This window comes from Phoca vitulina, unplaced genomic scaffold (genome assembly GCF_004348235.1).
Source record: "Phoca vitulina isolate PV1807 unplaced genomic scaffold, GSC_HSeal_1.0 scaffold40, whole genome shotgun sequence".
Lineage (NCBI taxonomy): Eukaryota > Metazoa > Chordata > Mammalia > Carnivora > Phocidae > Phoca > Phoca vitulina.
Window position 1 is genome coordinate 11600550 of NW_022589743.1, and position 26811 is coordinate 11627360.

Consider the following 26811-nt stretch of genomic DNA (forward strand, 5'->3'; position numbering starts at 1 on the left):
GTACTAAAAGAATGAATCCAAGCAAAGGTGTCCAGTGCAGAGAACTGGGTTAAGATAGGAGTCCTTAACATTATAATATGTCATTTTAAAGCCATGGGGGTTAGTGAGTCACAAAACATTCTACCTAAATAGACAGCTGAGGATGGAGCCCTGAGGCCCACTAACATTTTAAGGGGCAAGCTGAAAGGACAAAGCCAAAAAGTAGCAAGAGAAGGAAACCAAAAGAGGTAAGAGAAAAACCTGGAACAAATGGGTCACAGTGACAAGGGATAAGAGTTTCAAAAAGGAAGATCAGTCAACAGCATCAGACTGGAGAAATCTAGTAAGAAGGATCAGTGTTCTTGATGAGAGCAGTGCTAGTGGGGTTCACATTTCTTATTGCTCAGGTCTCCCTATGTTACAAGTATTTGTGGCATGTCTTCTTCCGTACCAGACTATCTCCCCTAACCTTCAGGGCAGAAACTGCCAATTTCTCTCTCTTCAGTGCCAGGTAAACTTACTTGACCTAAGCAAGCCTAAGCGTAGAGAAGAGCAGCAAGAACAATGTGGGAAAACAATTCTCCATGGATAGCTCCTGTGTCTCCAAGTCAGGAAAGTAAGGCACTAATGGCCCTGTGTTCTAGACTATCTTTTTGAAGATGTGTGTATACTAAACTTTGGAAGATAAAGTATCTTCCTTTAGAGCAAAGGGCAGGCATGCTCACTGTCCAGTATAATGAAGATAACAGCTTCTTCTGGAGCAAAGGTTATACTGTCCATTATAGAAGATAAGCTCAGGGTGCTTCTGCTGTAAAGCAACCCACCACATGTGCAATGTTATATAGCTCTTTGCATGGCTCTGTGGGAATTAGGGCTTGAGGAACCAGCACCAAAAAAGCTAAAAGTCTAACTACTGCTGTTGCTATGAGTAATAAACTATCACTCAATTCTGTGACCCAGGAATCTCCTGTCTTCTGCCTGCTTCCATACACCTGAAGCAGCCTAATTTATAAAATCGCAGATTATTCATAAGTCTGGTTAGGAAGGAACTACAGTTTAGGGTAGCAGACTGGTTAATCCCTGGAGTTCATGAACTAAAAAATTAAATCAACCAGGGCCTCCAAAGGCTTAGGGAAGCACTTAGGGAGGCAATGACCAACAATTCTTGAGAAGATACAGATGGCTGCAGAGAAAAATAGTTTGAAAACCACTGTCCCCACAATTTACATAACAGCCTTTTAGTGATTTCCTAGTAGAAAACATTTATTCATTAATTCACTCATTCAACAAGTATTTATTTTAGGCCAGCCCACTGTAGCCATGTTGTGACTGATAAAAAGATGACCAAAATAAGTCCCCCGAGAAGTGACAAAAGGCAGCTTTGACATGGTACAAAGATTGAGTAAAAAGGTCAAAAGACCGGGGTTCAAGTGTTGAAGTCCCAACGACAACCCTTTTTAGCCTGGAGCCTCCAGATGGGTCAGTCACCTAATCTCTGGGCCTCCTAGGAAGCAAGACCTGATATTAATAACAACGTGTGCCAGGCACCATTCTAACGCAATCCTCAGAACAGTACTGTACAACAGGAGGAAGGTACTAATATCACTGTTTTGTGGATGGAAAAACCGAGGTTTAGAGGGGGTGAGTAATTTTCCAGACATCACACAACAATCTGGCTCCGAAGTCCCTGCACTACAACATATTGTCTCCCTCTCATCGTAATTCCTCAGGCTTGCTGCTCAGAATCGCCGAAGGCTTTAGTCACTAAACAATGCTGTCCACAGCATTAAACACAAAGTGGAGATAAAGTACTAATTTATTTTATTTTATTATTTTTTTTTTCTAAAGAAAGGCAGACTGCCACATGCAGCGCCTCATTTGGATGTGTCTGGAGTCTTGGAAGCTTTACTACCCTACGTTCTCCTACAAATGGACCTTGAGAGCTTGTTTGGAGGTTCTAGCAGGGGAGCGCAGCTACTCGTATACCCTTCACCGAAGAACGGTCCTCCTCCATCGGGGAAGGTCGTCCTCTTCGACAGAGCGCGCAGCTTCGGGAGGGACGCACATGGAGCACTGAGGGAGGAAGGCGACACCCACCTAGCCAGCCAGATGAGCCAAATCAACCCTAGCGATCAGTGGGGTGACAGATGTCGCAGCCAGATCGCCCTCACATTCTGAAGTATTAATTTCTGAGAGCAGGAAACCTAGATAGCTTTGGGAGAAAGTGGAATGATGGGGTGTAAAGGGAATGAGAAGATAAATAATATGTGTATCGGAAGGATGGATATTTCACCCTACTCTGCAATATTCAATAAACCAACATAAAATGGTGCCTGAGTTGAAATAATGGGGGAAAAAAGATAAACTTGAAGCTTGAAAAAAAAAAAAAAACGAGAAAACATTCAGAACTGGAGAAGAGGTGGGAAAACAGACACCTTCCTAAGTGCAGTTAGGAATGCGAAGTGTTACAGTGCTTTTGGAAAGCAATGTGGCAATATCTATGAAAAGCTGGACCCAGAAATCCCACTTTGAATATTAAAAATCCATTATGTAGGGGCGCCTGGGTGGCTCAGTCGGTTAAGCGTCTGCCTTCGGCTCAGGTCATGATCCCAGGGTCCTAGGATCAAGTCCCGCATCAGGCTCCTCGCTCAGTAGGGAGCCTGCTTCTCCCTCTGCCTGCCTCTACCCCTGTTTATGCATGCATGCTCTCTCTCGCTCTCCTCTCACAAATAAATAAAAACTTAAAAAAAAATGAAGATTTTATTTTTAAGTAATCTCTGCATCCAACATGGGGTTTAAACTCACAACCCCGAGATCAGGAGTCTCATGCTTTACTGACTGAGCCAGCCAGCCAGCCACCCCTGTTGGGAGTTTTTTGGATTAGTGATTCAATTTCTTTGCTGGTTATCAGTCAATTCAAATTTTCTGTTTCTTCCTGTTTCAGTTTGGTAGTTTATATGTTTCTAGGAATTTATCCTTTCTTCGAGGTTGTCCAATTTGTTGGCATATAGTTTTTCATAATAATGTTCTCTTATAATTGTTTGTATTTCTGTGGTGGTGTTATTTCTTCTCTCTCATTTATGATGTTATTTGTTTGAGTCCTTTCTCTTTTTTCTTGTAAAGTCTGGCAAGAGGTGTATCCATTTTATTGATTTTTTTCTTTTTTTCTCAAAAGACCAGCTCCTGGGGCACCTGGGTGGCTCAGTTGTTATGGTCCCAGGGTCCTGGGATCGAGCCCCGCATCGGGCTCCCTGCTCCACGGGAAGCCTGCTTCTCCTGCTCCCACTCCCCTTGCTTGTGTTCCCTCTCTCACTGTGTCACTCTCAAATGAATAAATGAAATCTTAAAAAAAAAAAAAAAACAGCTCCTGGGGATGCCTCGGTGGCTCAGTCGGTTGGGCGTCTGCCTTCGGTTCAGGTCATGATCCCTGGGTCCTGGGATCGAGCCCCACATCAGGCTCTCTGCTCAGCTGGGAGCCTGCTTCTTCCTCTGCCTGCTGCTTCCCCTGCTTGTGCTCTCTCGCTCTCTCTGACAAATAAATAAAATCTTTAAAAAAAAAAAAAAAAGCTCCTGGTTTCAATGATCTATTGTTTTTTTGATTTCTTTTTTTTTTTAAGATTTTATTTATTTATTTGACAGAGAGAGAGACACAGCAAGAGAGGGAACACAAGCAATGGGAGTGGGAGAGGGAGAAGCAGGCTTCCCGCAGAGCAGGGAGCCCAATGCGGGGCTCGATCCCAGGACCCTGGGATCATGACCTGAGCCAAAGGCAGACACTTAACGACTGAGCCACCCAGGCGCCCCTGTTTTTTTTATTTCTATATTATTTATCTCTACTCTAATCTTTATTATTTCCTCCCATCTGCTGGTTCTAGATTTTGTTTCTTCTTTTTCTAGCTCCTTTACGTGTCAGGTTAGGTTGTTCATTTGAGATTTTTCTTGCTTCTTGAGATAGGCCTGTATTGCTATCAGCTTCACTCTTACAACCACTTTTGCTGCATCCTAAAGGTTTTGGACTTCTGTGGTTTCATTTTCATTTGTTTCCATGTACTTTTTTATTTCTTCTTTTATTTTCTGGTTGACCCATTCATTGTTTACTAGCTAATCAAAACAGTATGGTACTGGCACAAAAATAGTCACATAGATCAATAGAACAGAATTGAAAACCCAGAAATAAACCCACAACTATATAGTACATTAATCTTAACAAAGCAAGAAAGGATATCCAAAGGGAAAAGGACAATCTCTTCAACAAATGGTATTGGGGAAACTGGATAGCAACATGCAAAAGAAAAAAACTGGACCTTTTTTTTTTTTTTTTTTTAAGAGAGAGAGTACACAAGCTAGACCAGTGAGGGGGTGGGGGACAGAGGAAGAGGGAGAAAGAATCTTAAGGAGGTGGGGCGCCTGGGTGGCTCAGTTGGTTAAGCGACTGCCTTCAGCTCAGGTCATAATCCTGGAGTCCTGGGATCGAGTCCCGCATCGGGCTCCCTGCTCAGCGAGGAGCCTACTTCTCCCTCTGACCCTCCCCCCTCTCATGTACTCTCTCTCATTCTCGCTCTCTCAAATAAATAAATAAATCTTAAAAAAAAAAAAAAAAAAAAAAGAATCTTAAGGAGGCTCCATACCCAGCACAGAGCCCAACACGGGGCTCGATCTCATGACCCTGAGATCATGACCTGAGCCAAAATCAAGAGTCAGATGCTTAACTGACTGAGCCACCCAGGCACCCATGGATTACTTTCTTAAACCATAACAAAAATAAATTCAAATGGATTACAGATCTAAATGTGAGACCTGAAACCATAAAAATCCTAGAAGAGAGCACAGGCAGCTCTTTGACATCAGCTGTAGCAGCTTTTTTCTAGACATGTCTCCTGAGGCAAGGGAAACAAAAGCAAAAATAAACTATTGGGATTTCATTCAAATAATAGAACTTCTGCATATGAAAGGACACAATCAACAAAACTAAAAGGCAACCTACAGAATGGGAGAAGATATTTGCAAATGACATATCTGATAAAGGGTTAGTATCCAAAATATATCAAGAACGTATACAACTCAACACCCAAACAACAAATAATCCAATTAAAAAATGGGCAGAAGACATGAACAGACATTTCTCCAAAGAAGACATCCAGATGGCCAATAGACACATGAAAAAAATGTTCATCATCATCACTTACCATCACGGAAATGCAAATACAATAAGATATCACCTCATACCTGTCAGAGTGCCAAAATCAACAACAGAAGAAACAACAGGTGTTCGTGAGGATGTGAAGAAAAAGGAACCCTCCTGCACTGTTGGTGTTAATGCAAACTGGTATAGTCACTCTGAAAAACAATACAGAGGTTCTTCAAAAAGTTAAAAATGGTACTACCCTACAATCCAGCTATCACACTACTGGTTATCTACCCAAAGAATACAAAAACACTGATTCAAAGGGATACATGCACCCTGATGTTTTTTAGCAGCATTATCTACATTAGCCAAGACATGGAAGCAGTCCAAGTACCCACTGATTGATGAATGGATAAAGAATATGTAGTATACATATACAAAAGAATATTATTCACCTATAAAAAAGAATGAAATCTTGCCATTTGCAACAACATAGATGGTGCTAGGGAGAATAATGTTAAGCTAAATAAGTCAGAAAAAGATGAATACCATATGATTTCACTCACATGTACAATTTAAGAAACAAAACAAGCAAAGGGAAAAAAGAGAGAGAGATACAAACAAAAAAAATACTCTTTTTTAAAAAAATATCTTATTTATTTATTTGACAGAGAGAGACACAGCGAGAGAGGGAACACAAGCAGGGGGAGTGGGGGAAGGGAAGCAGGCTTCCCGCGGAGCAGGGAGCCCAATGTGGGGCTCTATCCCAGGACCCTGGGACCATGACCTGAGCCAAAGGCAGACACTTAACGACTGAGCCACCCAGGTGCCCCCAAAAAACATACTCTTAACTATAGAGAACACACTGGTGGTTAACAGAGGGGAGGTGGGGGGGGATGGGTGAAACAGCTGATGGGGATTAAGGAGTGCACCTGTTGTGATGAGCACAGGGAGATGTACGGAGTTGTTGAATCACTATATTGTACACCTGAAGCTAATATAACACTGTATGTTAACTATACTGGAATTATAATAACTTAAAAAAAGATATTCTAATACAGCGCTTAGAGTGAAGAAGCTTACAACACAAGAAACAATTTTTTTTTCACATGAAACAGTGGCACAAAGCAATAAGCAATAAAATGATTAAACTGTAGAATCTACTGCCTAAAATTTTGGCAATAAAAAAAGAAAGAATTTTATGAAATTTTAAGGACTTAAAAACATGAGTATTCAGGTTCAAAGACCCCACTAAGTACACATCACAATGGAGGTCCACAGGTCTATGCTGAAGCATTATCATGACATATAAGAAGACCAGGGATAAAGAGAAGAACATTAAATTCTCCAGAGTAAGTAAAGGACCACTTCACATAAAAAAATCAGGAATCTGAATGGCATCAGGGTTCTCAATAATAAGACTAAAAGCTAAGAGACAAAAGAATAGCTTCAAATCCTGGGGGAAATTTATTTCAACCTAGAATTTTGTTCCTTCCAAACTATCAATCAGGTATGAGGATAGGGGAAAAACTTCAGATTTTCATTTTTTTTTTTTTCAGATTTCAAAGTAATTACCTCCAATGCACCCTTTTTCTTTGTTTCAGTAAAATGTAAGAATGGACTAAGATAGAGGAATGGAATCCAGAAAAGATGAGCTGTAACCCAGGCTAAGGGAATTCCCAAAATGTGGCTGAGAGAAAACCATGGGTTCAAGTTGTTCTAGAGAGATGGTGGTCCAGCTTGGACCAGAAGAGTAGAGAAATGTCTTCAAGAAAATATCTAAACCAAGAGATTATAAATTTGACATTGGAAAAAAATGTACTGAAAGTGTTCTGAAGAGTTATTAAAATGGGTGGCAAGAGTTCATTGATTTACATAGAACTGAGCAATAAAAAGGAGTCCATTTTAACTCCAGGTAGTCTGAAATTAGATTTGCCAACTTTGCAGCTCCTGTCAGATGTCTGCTTTTTATTTTTTTAAAGGATTTATTTATTTGAGAGAGAGTGTGTGAGAGAGAGAGCACGAGCCAGGGGGAGAGGCAGAGGGAGAAGCAAGCTTCCCGCTGAGCAGGGAGCCCTATGCGGGGCTCCATCCCAGGACCCTGGGATCATGACCTGAGCCGAAGGCAGATGCCTAACTGACTGAGCCACCCTGGTGCTCCAGATGTCTGCTTTTTGGAAGGAGAGTTTTCAGACTTTGAACCCGCCAGAGGCTTTGAGCTCCCGGGCTGTGGCTGCCTTTTCCATCCCTCTAGGGAGCAGGAACTGCTGGGTCTTCTTTCACAGCTGTTAACAATGGAGGTGCTGCGCCAAAGCCTCCAGCTCCCCCACAGGCTCCGTCAGCACGAGAACCTGGAGCTGTGGACAAAGTCTAGTACAATGGCGCTGAGTCTGGATGTGAATGGTTTTACCTGGAAATGACCAAGTTACTCATATGGGTATGTGATTATACTGAGATTCATCTGGGCATCTGGTGGAGAGTGTAAAAATAAAGACGGAAAAGGAATGGAAATACTGTCAGTAGGAATACATCTTTAATTCTCATCCCTCCCTTTCTTCTTTCATTCATTCAACAATAAAAAACAACAACTCTGGGGTGCCTGGGGCTCAGTCAATTAAGCAAACAACTCTTTTTTTTTTTAAAGACTTTATTTATTTGACAGAGAGAGTACAACAGAGGGATCCTATAGTCCCAGGATCAAGTCCAGCATCCGGCTCCCTGCTCAGCAGGGAGTCTGCTTCTCCCTCTGCCCCTCTCCCCTACTTGGGCACTCACCCATGCACGCGCTCTCTCTCTCTCAAATAAATAAATAAATACATACATACATACAATCTTTTAAAAAAAATTAATGGCCATGCTTAATTAACATAATCCTGAATGACAGCCAATCACACCCTGCATCTTTTAAAGCCTAGGAGGCATTCCCTCTACATTCCCTCTACAGTAAAGCAGCCTCACCCCTAGAAAGCTAAAGGAAATGATAGGCCTTTGTTAGTGAGAAGCAAGCTGATTCAAGAGATCAGTAAACAATAGCTTTTGCATGAAATCACTGTCCTAAGAGTTTGACTTTCAGGGGGACCGGGGTGGCTCAGTCGTTAAGCGTCTGCCTTCGGCTCAGGTCATGATCCCAGGGTCCTGGGATCGAGTCCCGCATCGGGGTCCCTGCCCCGCAGGAAACCTGCTTCTCCCTCTCCCACTCCCCCTGCTTGTGTTCCCACTCTCGCTGTGTCTCTCTCTCTGTCAAACAAATAAATAAAAATCTTAAAAAACAAAAAAAAATTTACTTTTAAGTAATCTCTCCACCCAATGTGGGGCTCAAACTTACAAACCAGAGATCAAGAGTCACAGGCTCTACTGACTGAGCCAGCCCAGGCACCCATGACCTCAAACTTTCTAATTAAGGTTTTTGTTCAAGTTTATCTCTTAATTCAGGCAAAGACCCTGCAGAAAAAACATAACTTGTTGGGAACCAAAACCACTCCCTCAAGCAAAAACGACTGCCCTGAGCCAGCAAGACCCCACCCAGGATTGACTCTATGACAATGATCCCTTTAACCTTCACTGCCTATCTGCATGTACCCACCCACCTTTGCCCTCCATTTTCTTTATGTAAACCCGGAAGTATTTGGGGCATTCACTGGTCTTAGACACTAGTTTGCTGTCTTCCCAGTGGTGACCTCACTGAAATAAATTCCTTTCTAGTTCTACCACCACTTGTTTCTCTGTCTTTGGGTTTTGTCAGCAACAAGAGGCTGAACCTGGTCTGTTTGAGACACCCCCCCACCCGCCCGGAGCCAGGTATTCCTGCACCCCTTATAGCTCTGTGCACCGGCTACAACTTGAGCGCCAATTCTTAACACTATTAGCTACTATTTATTGAGGGCTTACCAGGTACCAGGCATCATTCTAAGTACTTTACATATTAGATAAATGCAATTGTTAATCATCCTAGTTTTATGGATGGAGAAACTAAGACACAGAAAGATTAGGTAACTTGCCAAAGGTCACACAGCTGTTAAATAACAGAGCTGGTAGGTCACCTTAACTATTATCCCACTTTGCTATGTGCTAAAATACTATTCTAGGTACTGAGCATACAGAGGTATGGAGGTGAGTAAAGGCCCCTACTCTCACTCTGAGTTTACATTCTAGTGAGGGAGAGAGATGACAGCAACAAATACCCACGACAGTATTAGATAATGAGGCATGCCAAGGATTTTGAGTGCTGAAACTGAGAGAGATTGGTAGCTACTTTAGATGTGGGTGGTCGAAGAAGGCCTCTCTTTGGAAGTTACATTTACACAGAGAAAACAACTAATGCAAAGATTCAAAGAAGGGAACAAAGTGGCATGTTCCAGCAACTTGAAGACAGCTAGAGAGCGTCAGGGTATGAGGGAGAGGTGAGGAGCAGGCAAGGGCCAGATATGTGAGGGTTTTCTAGGCAAGGATGAGGCCAGGGGAGTCTGGATTTTAAGTGTGAAGGGAAGCCACTGAGAGGTTTAAAGCTGTGAAGACCAGTTTTGAGGCCACTGCTTCAGGTGTCTGTGGGAGAGATCATGGTGGCTTGCATTTGGGTGTATGTAGCAAGGAAAGAGAAACTTGGGCTGTTCTGGAAGTCGAGTCAATAGGATACACTGATGGGACTTGGTGAAGGAGGGTGAGGGAAATAGGTTTCAAAGGTGACAAGCTGGTTTGTGCCTAGAACAACCTTGTGGATGGTGATGCTAATAGGGAAGACTGTGGAAGAGACAGGGATTTCTCATCTAAGAAGGGAAGGCCTTTTTCAGAATGGGGGAAAGGAGCATTCAAACCACTATACTTGCTTTACCTAATTTAACCCTTACAACAATCCAATGTGTTGATGCTATTACTAATACATCTACCTTCGTTAGAGGGACAGACTGAAGTTAAGAAGTTTCCCCAGAACCCACAGCTAGTGAATAGCAGACCAAGGCGTCAATTCCAGAGCATACACTTCCCTCACAGCCCTCAACCTTTAAAGATGACCAAGAACTAATTTAGGGGGGGCTCCTGGGTGGCTCAGTCGTTAAGCGTCTGCCTTCGGCTCAGGTCATGATCCCAGGGTCCTGGGATGGAGCCCCGCATCGGGCTCCCTGCTCCTCGGGAAGCCTGCTTCTCCTTCTCCCACTCCCCCTGCTTGTGTTCCCTCTCTCGCTGTGTCTCTCTCTGTCAAATAAATAAATATTTAATAAAATCGGGGCGCCTGGGTGGCTCAGTCGTTAAGCGTCTGCCTTCGGCTCAGGTCATGATCCCAGGGTCCTGGGATCAAGCCCCGCATCATGCTCCGTGCTCGGCGGGAAGCCTGCTTCTCCCTCTCCCACCCCCTCTGCTTGTGTTCCCTCTCTCACTGTGACTCTCTCTGTCAAATAAATAAAATATTTAAAAAATATATATATATATATATTTAATACATGGTACATAACTAGAGTGGAAGAAAGAGAAATTAACTGTGATCTGGGGAGGTACTTCCAAGACCAGGAAGCAATCTCAAGGCTTCAACAGCAGGGAAGGAAAGGAGGCACACTCTCAGGAGATAAGACTTTTTCTTTCTTTCTTTCTTTCTTTCTTTCTTTCTTTCTTTCTTTCTTCTTTCTTTCTTTCTTCTTTCTTTCTTTCTTTCTCTCTCTCTCTCTCTCTCTCTCTCTCTCTCTCAATTTCTTTTAGGTTTAAGTAATCTCTACATCCAATGTGGGGCTCAAACTCACAACCCCAAGATCAAGAGTTGCATGCTTTTCCTACTGAGCCAGGCAGGCGCCCCTTTTAAATTCTATATTTAAGTAATCTCTATACCCAACGTCTCACAACCCCCCCCTCCCCCCGCCGAGATCAAGAGTCACATGCTACACCAACTGAGCCAGCCATGCACCCCTCAGGAGATACCTTTTCCATACCTGCACCCTGGGATGATTATTTCATTCCCTCTTTTTTTTTTTAAAAAAGATTTTATTTATTTATTTTACAGAGAGAGACACAGCGAAGAGAGGGAACACAAGCAGGGGGAGTGGGAGAGGGAGATGCAGGCTTCCTGCTGAGCAGGGAGCCCGATGTAGGGCTCAGTCCCAGGACCCTGGGATCCTGACCTGAGCTGAAGGCAGATGCTTAAACAACTGAGCCACCCAGGCGCCCCTTTTAGATTTTATTCTTAAGTAATCTCTACACCCAAAGTGGGCTCGAACTCACAGCCCTGAGATCAAGGGTTGCATGCTCTACTGACTCAGCCAGCCCAGTACCCCTCATTCCTTCTTTATTCTCATCTCTCCTACCCTTCCTCACCAGCCTCCCTCAGCAATGTTTTTGCCTCACACTTGGCACAGAACTAGAAGCTATCATTTGAAAAACCCTCACTATGGTCTCATTACATGGATGAACTGCCTAAATCTGCACTCCCCATCAACTCTGGCCAACTCAAAGGCCTGCCCCTGGGAGCTGCTCTCTCCTAAATCTGTTTCTCCTGCTGTACCCAGTCCTTCCATCTGCACTCAGACTTGTTCTCCCATCTTTAATTCTCCCATCTCCCTGGGCGCCTGGGTGGCTCAGTCGTTAAGCATCTGCCTTCAGATCAGGTCATGATCCCTGCTCTGAGGGAAGCCTGCTTCTCCCTCTCCCACTTCCCCTGCTTGTGTTCCCTCTCTCGCTGTGTCTCTGTCAAATAAATAAATAAAATCTTAAAAAAAAAAAATTCTCCCCATCTCCCTGTCTACATCCCACATCCCCCACCCGCCCCCAATGCATATCTACCTCTATACTCTCCATCACAGCTTGATCTTCTGGGAGCCCATCCATCGGGCTTCATTGATCAGCCCATCCCAAACCAGCTTCTATCTCTGCTGCAAGACCAATAAAGTCACCACTAAATGCCATGGCTTTCTATCTGTATCTTGATCTCATCTGCTTTCTACACATTTTTCTGTTCTACTTTCCTTCCTTGACTTTGATCAAGCACATTCATCTGGTTTTCATCCTACCTGTTTGGCCACCCCTTCCTTCTCAGTCAGCTTTGGGAGTTCTGTCTGTTAAAGGTCAGAAATTTCTCCTAAATGTGTCCTAAACTGAGCTCTACCATCACTTCCCACCCCACTGCCCTACCTAATTCAGTTACTCCTCCTTCTCCCCATTTTAACATAGGGAATCATTTGCTCAAGCCATAAAACCTGACCATTATCCCTCACTCATACCTATACTGAATCAATCCCCCAAGTCCTACCAATATTAAATATCTTTCAGATCTAGTCAGCTTCTCTTTCTCCGTCACCACCACCACCTTCCCCTACTATCTAGATGAATGAAGTAGGTGCCCAACCAGGCTTCACACTTGCCATTTGACTCAATCCCTACCCCAACCTAACTGCCACATAGCAGTTAGTAACTTTAATCCACAGAGCAGATCAAAACCATTCTCCTTTCAATAGCAGCTCACCACCCTTAGAATAATAGAGAAAACTGTATCTCCAGCTCTCCATCAAAGGGCTATGACTAAACCATCCTCTCATTCTTCTTCTGGAAAGCTCTAACACTAAAACACTAGTATGTTTCCTTCCAGTAAATTATACACAGAAGAAAAAAAAACGATTTGATACCCGTAAAACACTGCACCCAGATAACTCAAGCGTTAAGCATTTCCTAACCTGAACCGCTATTCCTCTGCTTTTCTCTTTGCCCCACTACTTGCACTAATGCTCTCATTATCTTTCTCTACCAAATACTCATAAAACAAAACCAAAAAAAAAAAAAAAAAAAACCACCCCATAGTAATTCTACTTTCAGTAACCATAAAAAAAACCCACCAAAACCACTCAGACGGCATCCCTTCCGTCTAACTTCTCCAAAAGAGAAGAAGAACGATCATCAAAGACAAAGGGCCGATACAAAAGCAACACCCAGAGCCAACTTCACGCTCAGGAAAGGATACTGCGCCTCCTCCTCGTGGTTTCGGGTACTCTACACGTTCAGAGAAACTTCTCTAGTAACAAACTATAGAAATGATCCCTGAAAGTATAGTCTTAACTTTGACCCCGCGGCCTCGGCTTGGTCTATGGCAGCCGCACACTTTGCGCTGATGACGACATTTTTCGCACTTCTCTCATTTTCAGAAATATCACATAAGCAAAGTATTGTTTTATACACCATCTTTTAAAACACTCTGCATACTCTTAAAAGTCTTTTCCTTTAAGAAAACTAAGTCTTCTGGTTCTTAATTAGCCTATCACGGACCGACAGCCAACCAGAAGCTCTTGTCTTTCTGACGCTAAAACTTCCGGACTAGTTTAAGATAAGGGTGCGCTGGGGGGCGCCAATCAGTACCGGCATCTCATGTATTACACGCCCCGTCTTTGGGTGGGAATTTTTTTTTTTTTTTGGAACCTCTAAGACCCTGAATTTGAAAAGTTAGTATGTAAATTAATTTGACATTTTTACTTTCAGACCGGCTGCTGGTTACTCACTTGTGTGTGGATTTGAGGGGCACATATTGGACTCACCTCTGGGTAGGTTTTCTTTCTTTTTTTTTTTTTTTCAAGATTTCATTTATTTGACACAGAGCGAGAGAGGGAACACAAGCAGGGGGAGTGGGAGAGGGAGAAGGAGGCTTCCCGCAGAGCAGGGAGCCCGATGCCGGACTCGATCCCAGGACCCCAGGACCACCACCCAAGCGGAAAGCAGACACTTAACCGAGCCACCCAGGCACTCCTTGTTTCTTTCTTTTTCCTTTTTTTTTTTTTTTTTAAAGATTTTAGGTTGCTTTTCAAAACAATGTATCCAGGTGTAGAGAGCAAAATGGAGTCTCTCATGTCAAGCAGGAGCCTGTGTCAAGCAATGACCGCAAGCAGTTAAGGTACTGCAGCTAGAAGACACCACCCAGACCAACCTCAGCTGACACCCCAGAACTGATAACGAGTAGAACCAGAGGAGGTCTGCAGAGACCCAAAACTGATTAAATCCCTTTAAAACGGGAAGGATTTTGGCAGGAAACTGTCAGACTCTTCAGACCTGATCCCTCTATGTCTGACCATTTTAAAAAGGCACTGCCCCTGAAAGCTCTGACGGACTGATCCCTGAACAGAACGGAGATCCTTCACTGCCTGAACATCGGAAGCAGTAAGTGTCAAGAGCTGACCCGGACGAGACATATCTCAAGCCTTATCTCAACTGTTCAGCCACGGACTGACTTTGCGTTTGGTTGGTTAACTTCCTGCACCCTTCCGTTATCTTGTGTGTTGTGTGGCTTGAATTCTGTCCTGCTCTGTGTGCTGTGTAAGAAGCCAAGCTTAATCCCATGGTGAATTGTCATTGAGTTTGGAATCCTGAACCTGCTTTATAATTGTGATTTAACTTTTGCTTTATGATTGAATAAAGCTGACATTGAGGAAAGACACAAAATATGTTCCAGGCCTTCTACTAAACCCTTTGCATATATCATCCCATTTAATCTTGGAACCAACCCTAAGAGTTTGAAGAAATGAAAACTTAGAATATTAAGTGGCTCACCCAGGCCACAAGGCTGTCTGTCTCCTGCTTCCTTGAGCACTGACATTCCACCTTTCTGTATCTTGTAAGTCCTTATCTCCTTCCATGTAACCCAAAGAAGAGGCTCTTTGTGTTTTGCCTAAGACTAGAACCAGGTAAAACTTAATAAACTGACCTGACTAAAGTAAACCCATAAGGAAAGAAATAGGCAGTAGAAGTACTGGGGGGGGGGGGTGCAGAAGTTACAAAGGGAGGGGCGCCTGGGTGGCTCAGTCGTTAAGCGTCTGCCTTCGGCTCAGGTCATGATCCCAGGGTCCTGGAATCGAGCCCCACGTCGGGCTCCCTGCTCAGCGGAAAGCCTGCTTCTCCCTCTCCCACTCCCCCTGCTTGTGTTCCCTCTCTTGCTGTGCCTCTCTCTGTCAAATAAATAAATAAAATCTTAAAAAAAAAAAAAAGAAGTTACAAAGGGAGAAAAGGCGGAATCCGGGATGCACTGTCTGAGGAGCAGTGAGACATCATTTAGGCATTTCTTACAAATGCTAAGGAAGAAAATCATAGGGCCGCCATTCCTAAGAAAGGGTGACTGGGGATGAACTACTTACTGATGGGAGTCAACTTAGCAATTAGAGGTGCTATGAAGAGGAAAAGGCTAAGAATACACCCTGTGTCCTGACTGGAAGGCCCTTTGGCCATTTCCTGATAGACAACAGCCATGTGTTTGCCCAGTGAATAGCACTCAGAAATTCTGTGACAGATCAAGAAGAAAATGAGACCCAAAACTCCTGTCCTCAAGATTACTAACAAAGCGAGTCATCAACTGGTACTCAGTGACAAGCTAGGCCTCCCTAAAGGAACCTGAGACCTCACTCTGCGTATCTCACACCCATGTGATATACACACACATACAAACACCCTACTTCTGAGCACCAAAAAGAGAGTGGGGTAAAAGGCGGGGGGGGGGGGGGGAACCACATGATCCTTAACTATATAAAATGTTGAAATAAGGAATTGGACTAAATAACCACCTTTGAAAGTCCCTTCTAGCTCTGATATTCTCAAATTGCCTTCTTCATATCCTTAACACCTCTCTGAGGGAGGTTTTTATTATTATCCCTGTTTTACAAAGAAATGGAGGCACAGAGAACTTAAGAAACTTCTGTTTGGTCAGCAACAGTGCCAGACTAGGTCTAATACTAGCATGCAGCACATAACAGATGCCAGACCTCAGCTGCAGATCTGCCTACCTGACATCTAGTTGACTGACATCCTGAAATGAATGTCTCAAAAGCACCTTGAATTCAACATGTCCAAGCTAGTTTTGCCTGCTCCCTAAAACTAGGTCTCTTCCAGTTTCCTAACTCGGTGATGGTACCACTGCTCACCTGTCCAGGAGCATAAACCACTGCCCACAAACCCATCCAGGAGCACAAAACAAGGGTCATCTCTGACACCTTCCTTCACACCAACCTATCATAAGGCTGATGATTTATCTCCCACATACCTCTCAAATTCCTCCACCTTTCTTCACCTCTACTATCTCCTTGGCTGGTCAAGTGATCATCTTTCAGCTGGACAGAGCTTAACCTACACTCACCATTGCCCTTCTCCAATCCATTTCCTACGCAGTGGCCAGGTTCCCTTTCAAACTTTTTTTTTTTAGGTTTTATTTATTTAAGTAATCACTACACCGCACATGGGGCTCAAACTCACGACTCTTAGATCAAGAGTTGCCTGCTCCTCCAACTGACCTAGCCAGGTGCCCCAGGAAGGGTTCTTTCTTTTTCTTTACTTTTTTTTTTTTTTTAATAATTTCCACACCCAATGTGGGGCTCAAACTCATGGCCCTGAGATCAAGAGTCATATGCTCTTCTGACTGAGCCAGCCAGGCACCCTCCCTTTCAAACTCTAAATCCAATCATGCCACCTTTGAGAAGCAATTCTCCATGTCTCTCACATTTCTGCACATCAGCTTTTGTTCTGAAGAATCTACTCAAGGATATTTGTATCGTGAACAGACTTGAGAGCTAGAGACAGTGTCTCCCTCCAGAGCAAAGAGCAGGCTTGTTTCCTATCCAATATAATAAAGAATATGTCCCCCTCTGGGGACAATGTCAGGCAGGTGTATGCCCCATTATAAAAGACACAGCTCCCCTGCTCCTGGGTTTCCAAAACCCCTCTTCTGTCATGCAGCCTACATTGTGTGCAGGCATCACTTGGCCCTCTTTGCATCACCTTCTGGGAACTTGGGCTCCAGTACAAAAATTACAATACTTGAGCTACTGCTCTTGCTGGGAATAATAAATTGTCCTTTATCTCTGACCCAGGAATCTAGTATCCTGTGCTAACATCCACAAAACTGTGACAGGCTAACTTGGTAGCTTGCAAATATAGTAGAACCTCAGATCTTGACAGTTACCTCACACACTTACCTCTACCCTGCTGAAAATACTTCATTGGCATCTCACTGCTCTCAGGATGAGAGCTTCTAAGGCCCTATATGTCTTGGCTCTCCTCTTGTCTCTCCAATTTCATGCTTTAGCTCACATCTCCAGTTCTCATTGTCCCACACTCACCCACTTTCATGGAGTCTCTCATATTCGTTATGCTTCTACCAAAAAAGACCTTCCAACCTGTTGTTACCTTTGCTAGAAATGCACTTCCTTGCCCTCTTTCCCTGGTTAACCTGTGATACTGTGATACAATAAGAAATACATATTTTGGTCTTTATCCTGACTCCTGACCAGAGCTCCTAAAACTTTTGTAATTTCCTAAGCAATAATGGTTCTAAGAGCATTTTTGTTTTAGTATTTGGTCTTTGATCCTGTTTCCTGACATATTTCCTGGGTGAAAGATGCATCTTTTGTTCTAATGAGACTACTCTTGGTGGGATTCAGGATGGAAACTGGTCACCAGAAAGAAAAAGCCAAGATTGGGGCGCCTGGGTGGCTCAGTCGTTAGGCGTCTGCCTTCGGCTCAGGTCATGGTCCCAGGGTCCTGGGATCGAGCCCCGCGTCGGGCTCCCTGCTCCATGGGAAGCCTGCTTCTCCCACTCCCCCTGGTTGTGTTCCCTCTCTCAGTGTGTCTCTCTCTGTCAAATAAATAAAATCTTAAAAAAAAAAAAAAAAAGAAAAAGCCAAGATTAGAGGCTTGGAACTTTGAAAGGCACCTGGGTGGCTCAGTCAAGTTAAGTGTCCAACTCTTACTTTCAGTTCAGGTCATGATCTCAGGGTCTGAGTTGGAGCTCCACGCCAGGCTCTGAACTGGGTGTAGAGCCTACTTAAGATTCTCTCTCTCTGCCCCTCCTCTGCCTCTAAAAAAAAAAAAAAAAGCAGCTTGGAAATTTGAGCCCCACCCCTGAAACTCAGGGGAGAGGGGAGGAGCTAGAGATAGGGTTAATGATCTGTCGTGTCTATGTGATGAAGCCTCCAGAAAAATTCCTGAAGTATGAGTTTGGAGAGCTTCTGGGTTGGTGAACTCATGAAGGTGCTGGGGAGGGTGGCACACTTGGACGGGGAATGTAAGCTCCACATCCCTTCCCCATATCTTGCCCTATGCATCTCTTCCTCTGGCTGCTCCTGAGTTGAGTCCTTTTACAATAAACTGATCAAATAAGTAAACTGTTTTCCTGAGTTCTGTGAACTGTTCTAGCAAATTCTTAAACCCAAGGAGTGAGTTGTGGAAACCTCTGATTTGTAATCAAGTCAGACAAAGTTTTGTGTAACCCGAAGACCCACTACTTATGTCCGGTGTCCAAGGTACTGGGTGGGGGCAATCTTGTGAGACTTGAGTGCTTAAGTTGTGGGATCTGATGCTATCTCCTGGTAGACAGAATTTAATTGAATTGTAGAACACTCACCTGGTGTTGGAGAATTGCTCAGGGTGGGGAAAAAAACCCACACATTTGATGTCAGAAGTATTGTGAGCGAAAAAATAAGAGTTTTCCCTTTCATCACTATTTTTAAATCTTTAGATCTTGGGGAGTCTTTCTTTCTGATTCCCACACAGCTGGTACCCCGCAGCAGTTATGATTTTATTTTTCTTTGGGTGATTCTGCTATCCTATGTTCCACCTCTAGACAGTGAAAAGAGGGACTCTTACTCAATTACCATTGAGTCTCCAGCCTTTAGCATGGTGCATGGCTAGGAATGTGCTCAGTAAATAAACACAAACCTATATGAGGTCACAAGGAAGTAAATGACTACTAAAAGTAGAAGAATAATAAAGACTTGTGTTTCAGAAGAAGAACAGAAGTGGATCACTTTTAAATACATTAAAGAAGAAACTTTAGCTTAGAATACTTTTAAAGAGGGGTACCTGGGTTGCTCAGTTGGTTAAGTGTCTGACTCTTGATCTCAGCTCAGGTCTTGATCTCAGAGTCGTGAGATCAAGCCCTGTGTTAGGCTGCACACTGGGCAAGGAGCCTAGTAAAAACAAAACAAAACAAACAAACAAACAAAACTCTTAAAGAACAGAGGAATAGGGGTGCCTGGGTGGCTCAGTTGTTAAGCGTCTGCCTTTGGCTCGGGTCATGATCCCAGGGTCCTGTGATCCAGCCCTGCATTGGGCTCCCTGCTCCACAGGAAGCCTGCTTCTCCCTCTCCCACTCCCCTTGCTTGTGTTCCTGCTCTCGCTGTGTCTCTCTCTGTCAAATAAATAAATAAATAAAATCTATTAAAAAAAAAAAAAAAAAAAGAACAGAGGAATAGCCCCAAACACCCAAATTGTATGCCAGGCTCTAAAAGGCCTCAGTACACTAACCAGTTCTTAGCATTTCTATCAGGTCAGAAAACTTAAAAAAAAAAAAAAAAATCTTTTTAAAGAGCACTTTAAAAATAAAAGATAATTCCTGATCAGGCCTCTATTGAGGAAAGCAAACCCACACACACTTTGCTTATTGGGGAGATGGTTTCTCATGTGGCCTCCTCAAAAAATCAGCAAACTTTGCAAGCCAGCCCCTTCAAATAATGACTGATTTCCAGGAAGCTACATTAGGTGTCATCTCTTTAAGAGCTCTGGATCCCAGAGAAACAGGGAAGTTAGTGTCAGGTTTGTGTTCTTTGGAACCAGTTCAGTCCTCACTTACCGGTTGTGGCATCTTGGGCAAATTCCTTAACCCTGTCAAAGAAAAATGGGTTCTCTCCCCAAACTAAGCACTGGGCAAACTGTATTCTGCGCCTTTGCTTGTAGCTTGAGAAAATCACTGTTGAGAGCAGCCCGGTTAAGATCAGAACCTTTCCTTGGGGCTTTGCTTCAGCACTGTTTAACAGGTTCGTACTTCCATGTTATGGGGAAACTACTGTTGGGGAATGAAAACTTGCTGTTCCAAATAACTACAGATGTAGCCTCATCGTTTGCTTCTTAGGTGTATTGTGTGTGTACGCCCCACTAACAAAAATCCAAAACATCCAAACATCGAGTCTGGTAAAGATGTGGATCAACAGGAAGTCTCATTCATTGCTGGTGGGAATGCAAAATACTACAGCCACTTCGGAATACAGTTTGGCAGTTTCTTACAAAACCAAAAATACTCTTATCATAAAATCCAGCAATTGCACTCCTTGGTATTTACTCGAAATGAGTTGAAAACTTATGTCACACAAAAACCTGCATATGAGGGATGCCTGCATGACTCAGTCGGTTAAGCATCTGCCTTTGGCTAAGGTCACGATCCCAGCGTCCTGGGACCAAGTCCCGCATCAGGCTCCTTGCTCAGTGGGCAGCCTGCTTCTCCCCCTGCTTGTGCTCTCTCTCTCTCTGACAAATAAAATAACATCTTAAAAAAACCCAAAAACCTGCCCATGATATTTACAGCAGCTTTATTCATAATTGCCAAAACTTGGAAACAACCAAGATGTCCTTCAATAGATGAGTGGATAAACAAACTGTGGTACATCCAGACAATAAATATTATTCAGCAATAAAAATGAATGAGCTATGAAGCCAACAAATGATACAAAGGAACTTTAAATGCATACTGCTAAGAGAAGCCACTCTGGAAAGGCTACATCATTTGGTTTCAACTATATGATATTCTGGAAAAGACAAATATGGAGACAGTAAAAAAAATCAGTGGCTGCCAGGGTTCACATAGAGAGATAAACAGGAGGAGCATAAAGGATTTTTAGGGCAGTGAAATTATTATGTATAATACTTAATGGTGGAAATAACATACATCTGTCCAAATCCATAGAAATATATAGCACAAAGAGTGAATCCTAGTGTAAACTATTAATTTTAGTTAGTAATGAAAAAAACTATGAACTAGTGTAAACTATGTAAACTGTGTGTACTATGAACTCAATATTCACTAAAAACAAACAAACCACACATTAAAACTATACATTAAATCTGTGGTTTCAGGGATATCTTGTTCAAACACAGATGAAGTAAATAGTGGGTAGATTACCCACTACAAGCAGACCCAGAACTAAAGGGTGAGATGCCTCGTGTGTCAGTGAATGATTTATGAATCACAGTACTGGAAAATACTGATAACAGGCCTTAAATGACTAAGCATGTATTCCCCCAGGCAGAGCATTAGTTTTCTCTGGAAAAAAACCAAAAACCAAAAACCAAAACAAAAGAGAAGCGCCAGGGGGGTATAAAAAGATCTCCGCCTGCCCCCCGCAGGGGGCGCACTGAGTCTACTTTCAAGCAGACTACCCACAGAGCAGGGAGCCTGATGTGGGGCTTGATCCCAGACAGGACCTGAGCGGAATGTGTGGTCTGGGCTCATCACAAGAAAAAAATTCTGTAACTATGTATGGTGACATGTAAACTAGACATTGTGGTTATCATTTTGCAATCACACAAACATGGAATCATGTACAGAAACTAATATAATGTTTATGTCAATTGCAGCAAACCCTTAAAAAAAACTCTTAAAAACTAAAATATTCACAACCAAAAGTTAAAATTTAATATAAAACTTGGCAGTAAAGGTCTTAGAAGCCCAGAGAGTAATACAAACCGTAGAGAGATTAAAAGAAAATAGCGGGCGCCTGGGTGGCTCAGTTGGTTAAGCGACTGCCTTCGGCTTAGGTCATAATCCCGGGGTCCTGGGACAGAATCCCACATCGGGCTCCCCCTCTCTGCGGGGAGCCTGCTTCTCCCTCTGCCTGCCACTCCCCCTGCTTGTGCTCTGTCAAAAATAAATAAAATCTTTAAAAAAGAGAACTCCAAGGATTAATTTAGGAGGTCCAATATCTGACTAAAGAAAGTTCTGGTACAAGGTGGAGTGCACTAAACGTGGAGAGAAACAATTTATATATAAAGTACAATCGAGAGGCACCGAAGTGGCTCAACAAGTTTAGCGTAGGGTTCTTACTTGTGGCTGAGCCTTCTTACCTTTACCCCTTCCCCCTACGCTTTCGCCGGCTTTCGCACACACTCTTAAAATGAAACAATTAACAAAACAAAAAAGACGAGAATCAACCTCTGAATAACAAACGTTTCTACACTTCTTAAAAAACTTCCACCACATAATCAAAAACAAAAAGTGTAAAAACCTCCAAAACAAAAACAAAAAGTGTAAAAACCTCCAAAACAAGCACAAAACATTAGCCTATACGTGCACCCCGATGTTTATAGCAGCAATGTCCACAATAGCCAAACTGTGGAAAGAGCCAAGATGTCCATCAACAGATGAATGGATAAAGAAGATGTGGTATATATATACAATGGAATATTATGCAGCCATCAAAAGGAATAAGATCTTGCCATTTGCAACGACGTGGATGGAACTGGAGGGTATTATGCTGAGCGAAATAAGTCAAACAGAGAAAGACATGTATCATATGACCTCACTGATATGAGAAATTCTTAATCTCAGGAAACAAACTGAGGGTTGCTAGAGTGGGGGGTGGGGTGGGAGGGATGGGGTGACTGGGTGATGGACACTGGGGAGGGTATGTGTTCTGGTAAGCGCTGTGAACTGTGCAAGACTGTTGAATCTCAGATCTGTACCTCTGAAACAAATAATGCAATATGTTAAGAAAGAAAAAAAGAAGAAGAAGAATGTAGCAGGAGGGGAAGAATGAAGGGGGGGAAATCGGGAAGAATAAAGGGGGGGAAATCGGAGGAAGAGAAAGAACCATGAGAGACGATGGACTCTGAAAAACAAACTAAGGGTTCTAGAGAAGAGGGGGTTGGGAAGATGGGTTAGCCTGGTGATGGGTATTGAGGAGGGCACGTTCTGCATGGAGCACTGGGTGTTATGCACAAACAATGAATCATGGAACACTATATCTAAAACTAATGATGTAATGTATGGGGATTAACATAACAATAAAAAATTTAAAAAAGAAAATTAGCCTAATACACCACCAACAAATACTAAAAACTACAAAACCAATTTTAAACTAAACAAGGAAGTTACAGAGAAACCACTCAGACGGTACCCCTTCCCTCTAGCTTCTCTAAAAGAGAAGAAGAACGATCATCAAAGACAAAGGGCTGATGCAAAAGGCAACACCCAGAGCCCACTTCACGCTCAGAAAGAGGTACTGTGTTTCCTCCTCGTGGTTTCGGGTACTCTACACGTTCAGAGAAACTTCTCTAGTAACAAACTATAGAAATGATCCCTGAAAGTATAGTCTTAACCTTGAACTCGCGGCCTCGGCTAGGTCTATGGCAGCCGCACACTTTTTAGTCATGGCGACATTTTTGTCAACTCATCTGCCTAATCACGTACATTTTGTTTTATATTTCATAACAATTTGGTCAAATGGCAAAGTTCAAAACACTATTTTTCGCCTGTTAATCTTCCAGCAACACTTAAATCAGTAACAAGCCTCATTAGCATGCGGCTTCCTAGCAGCCAATCACACGCTGTATACCTGACCCCACCCCGGAGGGACGTGTATTGCCCCGCCCACCGCACCCCGCATGGCCTGGGTCCTGGTCGGGTCGCGCCGCCCCACTATAGGCTAAGAAAACGCTGTCGACCCCCTGGTCAGCGTTGGACTGCCTCTCGCTTGCTACCAAAGTCCGCTGACTTGAAGAGACTAGGTTTCCCTTACCTTGAAAGAGAGGCGGGAGGAGGAGGCAAAGAGAGAGGTAAGAACTGGTGTACACTTCTTATACCACATAATAATAATCATAACCATGATGATTTATTGAATACCTACTTGATGACAGGCATTTTAATCCGTTATTTCATTTCATCCTCTAAACAACTGAAGAAGGGTGTCATTACTTCCTCATTCTTACAGATGCATCTCTTCACACAGCTGGGGAAACCTAGGTATGTCTGGTACTAAATCAAGTCCGGCTTCTTTCTGGTAAGCCACAGTGGTCGTCCTCAGGAGGTCTAGTCTCCAATCAAATTAATTTCTCTAATAAAGCACTCAATACATCATCACTTAAAGTTCAGTCCTTAATGTTTCACCTTCCTGGCTTGTAAATCTCAGAAGCAGCCTACCCCTTTACCTGTGGCAAAAGTTAATCCCAGTTTCTCCTCAAAGAACACACCTTATGAAGTGTGTAACTGTTTTCATCACTTAACTCTTGTAAAAATACTTCTGCCCCACATCTTCCAGGATGCCAGGAAGCACAGTGCCATGTGGACATACACATGGTTTTCTGAATCAACCACATTTTTTCAGTGCTTCGTAGTAACATGACTAAAAAACATCAGGTTCATCTCATCTAACCACTTCTAATAGACTCTTCTCAGAGACAGACAGTCAAATGCTCTGTACTTAAATTCCATCAGAAAGGGACAGTGTTTGGGCAATCTGCCGAAGTCTGAGACATATCCCCAGTTTCTTATATACTGAAGTTATAAAGTGCCTTCCAATCACTTTTACCCAAGAGCCTATCTCTAGTCTGGTCCCTTCCATATCTAACACTTTTCCATTCTCCATTCCTCTAATGTTTCTAGGAACCCCTCAACATCCATGCCATGCCTCTTGAGAGCAGACTCTCCAACTGCATGTGGGTCTATCACTCCAGCACATTCAATTTTTAAAAAGATTTTATTTATTTATTTAATTTTATTTTTTAAAAGATTTTATTTATGTATTTGACAGAGAGAGACACAGCAAGAGAGGGAACACAAGCAGGGGGAGTGGGAGAGGGAGAAGCAGGCTTCCTGATGAGCAGGGATCCTGATGTGGGGCTCGATCCCAGGACCGACCCGAGCCGAAGGCAGACGCTTAACGACTAAGCCACCCAGGCGCCCCCAAAGATTTTATTTTTTTAAGTAATCTCTACACCCAGTGTGGGGCTTGAACTCAAAACCCTGAAATCAAGAGTCAAGTGCTCCACTAACAGCCCGCCAGGCACCCCCAACTCAACTCTTTTTCTTTGTTAACTTCCTGGCCTAAATATAGCTTCCTCTAAAAGGTTTCCCTTGATTACTACCCAGACAAGGAGGCTGAAAAATAGGTACTTCTTTGCCTCCTGCCCTTCTTAGTACTTTAATTATTTATGTCTGCTTCTTCTGCTGGATTATACTCCTGGAATGCAAGGCCACACATCTGTCTTTGGTATTTTTTTTTTAAGATTTTATTTATTTATTTGACAGAGAGAGAGCACAAGCAGGGGGAGCAGCAGGCAGAGGGAGAGGGAGAAGCAGGCCTCCCGCTGGGCAGGGAACCTGACGCAGGGCTCAATCCCAGGACCCTGAGATCACGACCTGAGCTGAAGGCAGACACTTAACTACTGAGCCACCCAGGCGCCCCTGTCCTTGGTGTTCTAACCCCAAGGTTAGATTAATTAATATTAATCTACATGTGAGGGGCGCCTGAGTGGCTCAGTCGTTAAGCGTCTGCCTTCGGCTCAGATCATGATCCCAGGGTCCTGGGATCGAGCCCCGCATCGGGCTCCCTGCTCGGTGGGAAGCCTGCTTCTCCCTCTCCCACTCCCCCTGCTTGTGTTCCTGCTCTCGCTGTGTCTCTCTCTGTCAAATAAATAAATAAAATCTTAAAAAAAAAAAAATTAATCTACATGTGATAAAAAATGAATAAACTCTGGGTTGAGGTTCTGGAACTCAGGCACTCATCTTTTGGGTTTTAGAACTCATATAATCTATATAACTAAAATAAGTAGGATACAATCAGGAAACATTTTTTCCCCTTTTACAATGCCCTCAGGTACACTCTTTTGGTTGGCTCTCCCTTTCCCTCTCCAGAGAGGCATCTCAGGCAGATTCCATAGTCTTTAAGTCACTTTGAGGCCTTCAAGTGCAGTCTCATTTCAGGTAGTTGTCCAGTCCTGTTGAAATCAAAACCTCTTCCTTGCTCTTCCACTCCTCTGATTTCAAGGCTGTTTCTGGCAACTCCAGAGCTGGAGGGGGAGGACCAACGAGATGACAAGTGGCAAGGCCTTCAAATGTAGCTGATCCTCTTTGTAGCTTTTGGCCTCTTCCTAATGCCTGCTCTTCTGTGGGAGGGGTTAGTGGCCCTTCAGGTAACTCCACTCCACCTCACAGCACCCTAATGTGGGCCAGTGCCCTCTCCTGCTGACTTCTTGCTGTTTCTCCAGCCTCTGTTGGGATTCTTCCTGCCTCCATAGATGAGGTCCTTTAGATGGCTCAGCTACCCTCTATAGAGTCTACTTATCCCACTAAGTGGTAGAAGTGTGTAGCTAATCCAACTGCTGGTCTCTCATGTTTATCAAGCTGGTCTCTCATGTTTATTAATTCATCAAGGGCTGCTTTAGGAAGGAGGCAGATGGCAGTCTTCCTGACCCCTAAATTCCAGGTAACATGCCAGGTTCTCTTCATACCACCTTGGTGGCAGCTGGCCTACGCTGACATTTCTACTGTTCAGCAGGCTGAGACACAGGCTCCCCACTATCCTGCTTGCAAGTGCTACAATTCTTTCCATGAGGTTCACCTGAAGGACCTCTTATTTGGCTTGAAGCTGGGAAGGAGGGGAAAAGCCACAGCTTTTTCTTCCCTTTTTTTTTTTTAAGGTTTATTTATTTATTTATTTGACAGAGAGAGAGCACAAGTAGAGGGAGCGGGAGAGGGACAAGCAGACTCCCCACTGAGCAGGGAGCCCGACGTGGGGCTTGATCCTGGGACTCCGGGATCATGACCTGAGCCAAAGGCAGGCATCTAACTGACTGAGCCACCCAGGTACTCCACAGCTTTCTATTCCTAGAATGCCTTTTAGAGAATCTTTTCCACTGACACCCCCACCACTACCCCATTGCCTTCTCCTAGATAGGCCGAATGTGGATGATGGAATTAAAGGTCCAAGGACCATTTTGGCCAT

The 26811-nt window shown here is 43.5% G+C and overlaps 1 protein-coding gene and 2 non-coding genes across 3 annotated transcripts in view; all 3 read right to left on the reverse strand.

Annotated features, from left to right (window-relative positions):
* Window positions 1-26811, reverse strand: part of TEX14 (testis expressed 14, intercellular bridge forming factor) — a 90290-nt gene that overhangs the window by 62092 nt on the left and 1387 nt on the right. The window lies entirely within an intron of this gene.
* On the reverse strand, window positions 12914-13127 carry LOC116647758. Its single transcript, XR_004302367.1, has one exon. It is a non-coding gene; the product is annotated as a small nucleolar RNA U3 (small nucleolar RNA).
* LOC116647757 lies at window positions 22971-23185 on the reverse strand. Its single transcript, XR_004302366.1, has one exon. It is a non-coding gene; the product is annotated as a small nucleolar RNA U3 (small nucleolar RNA).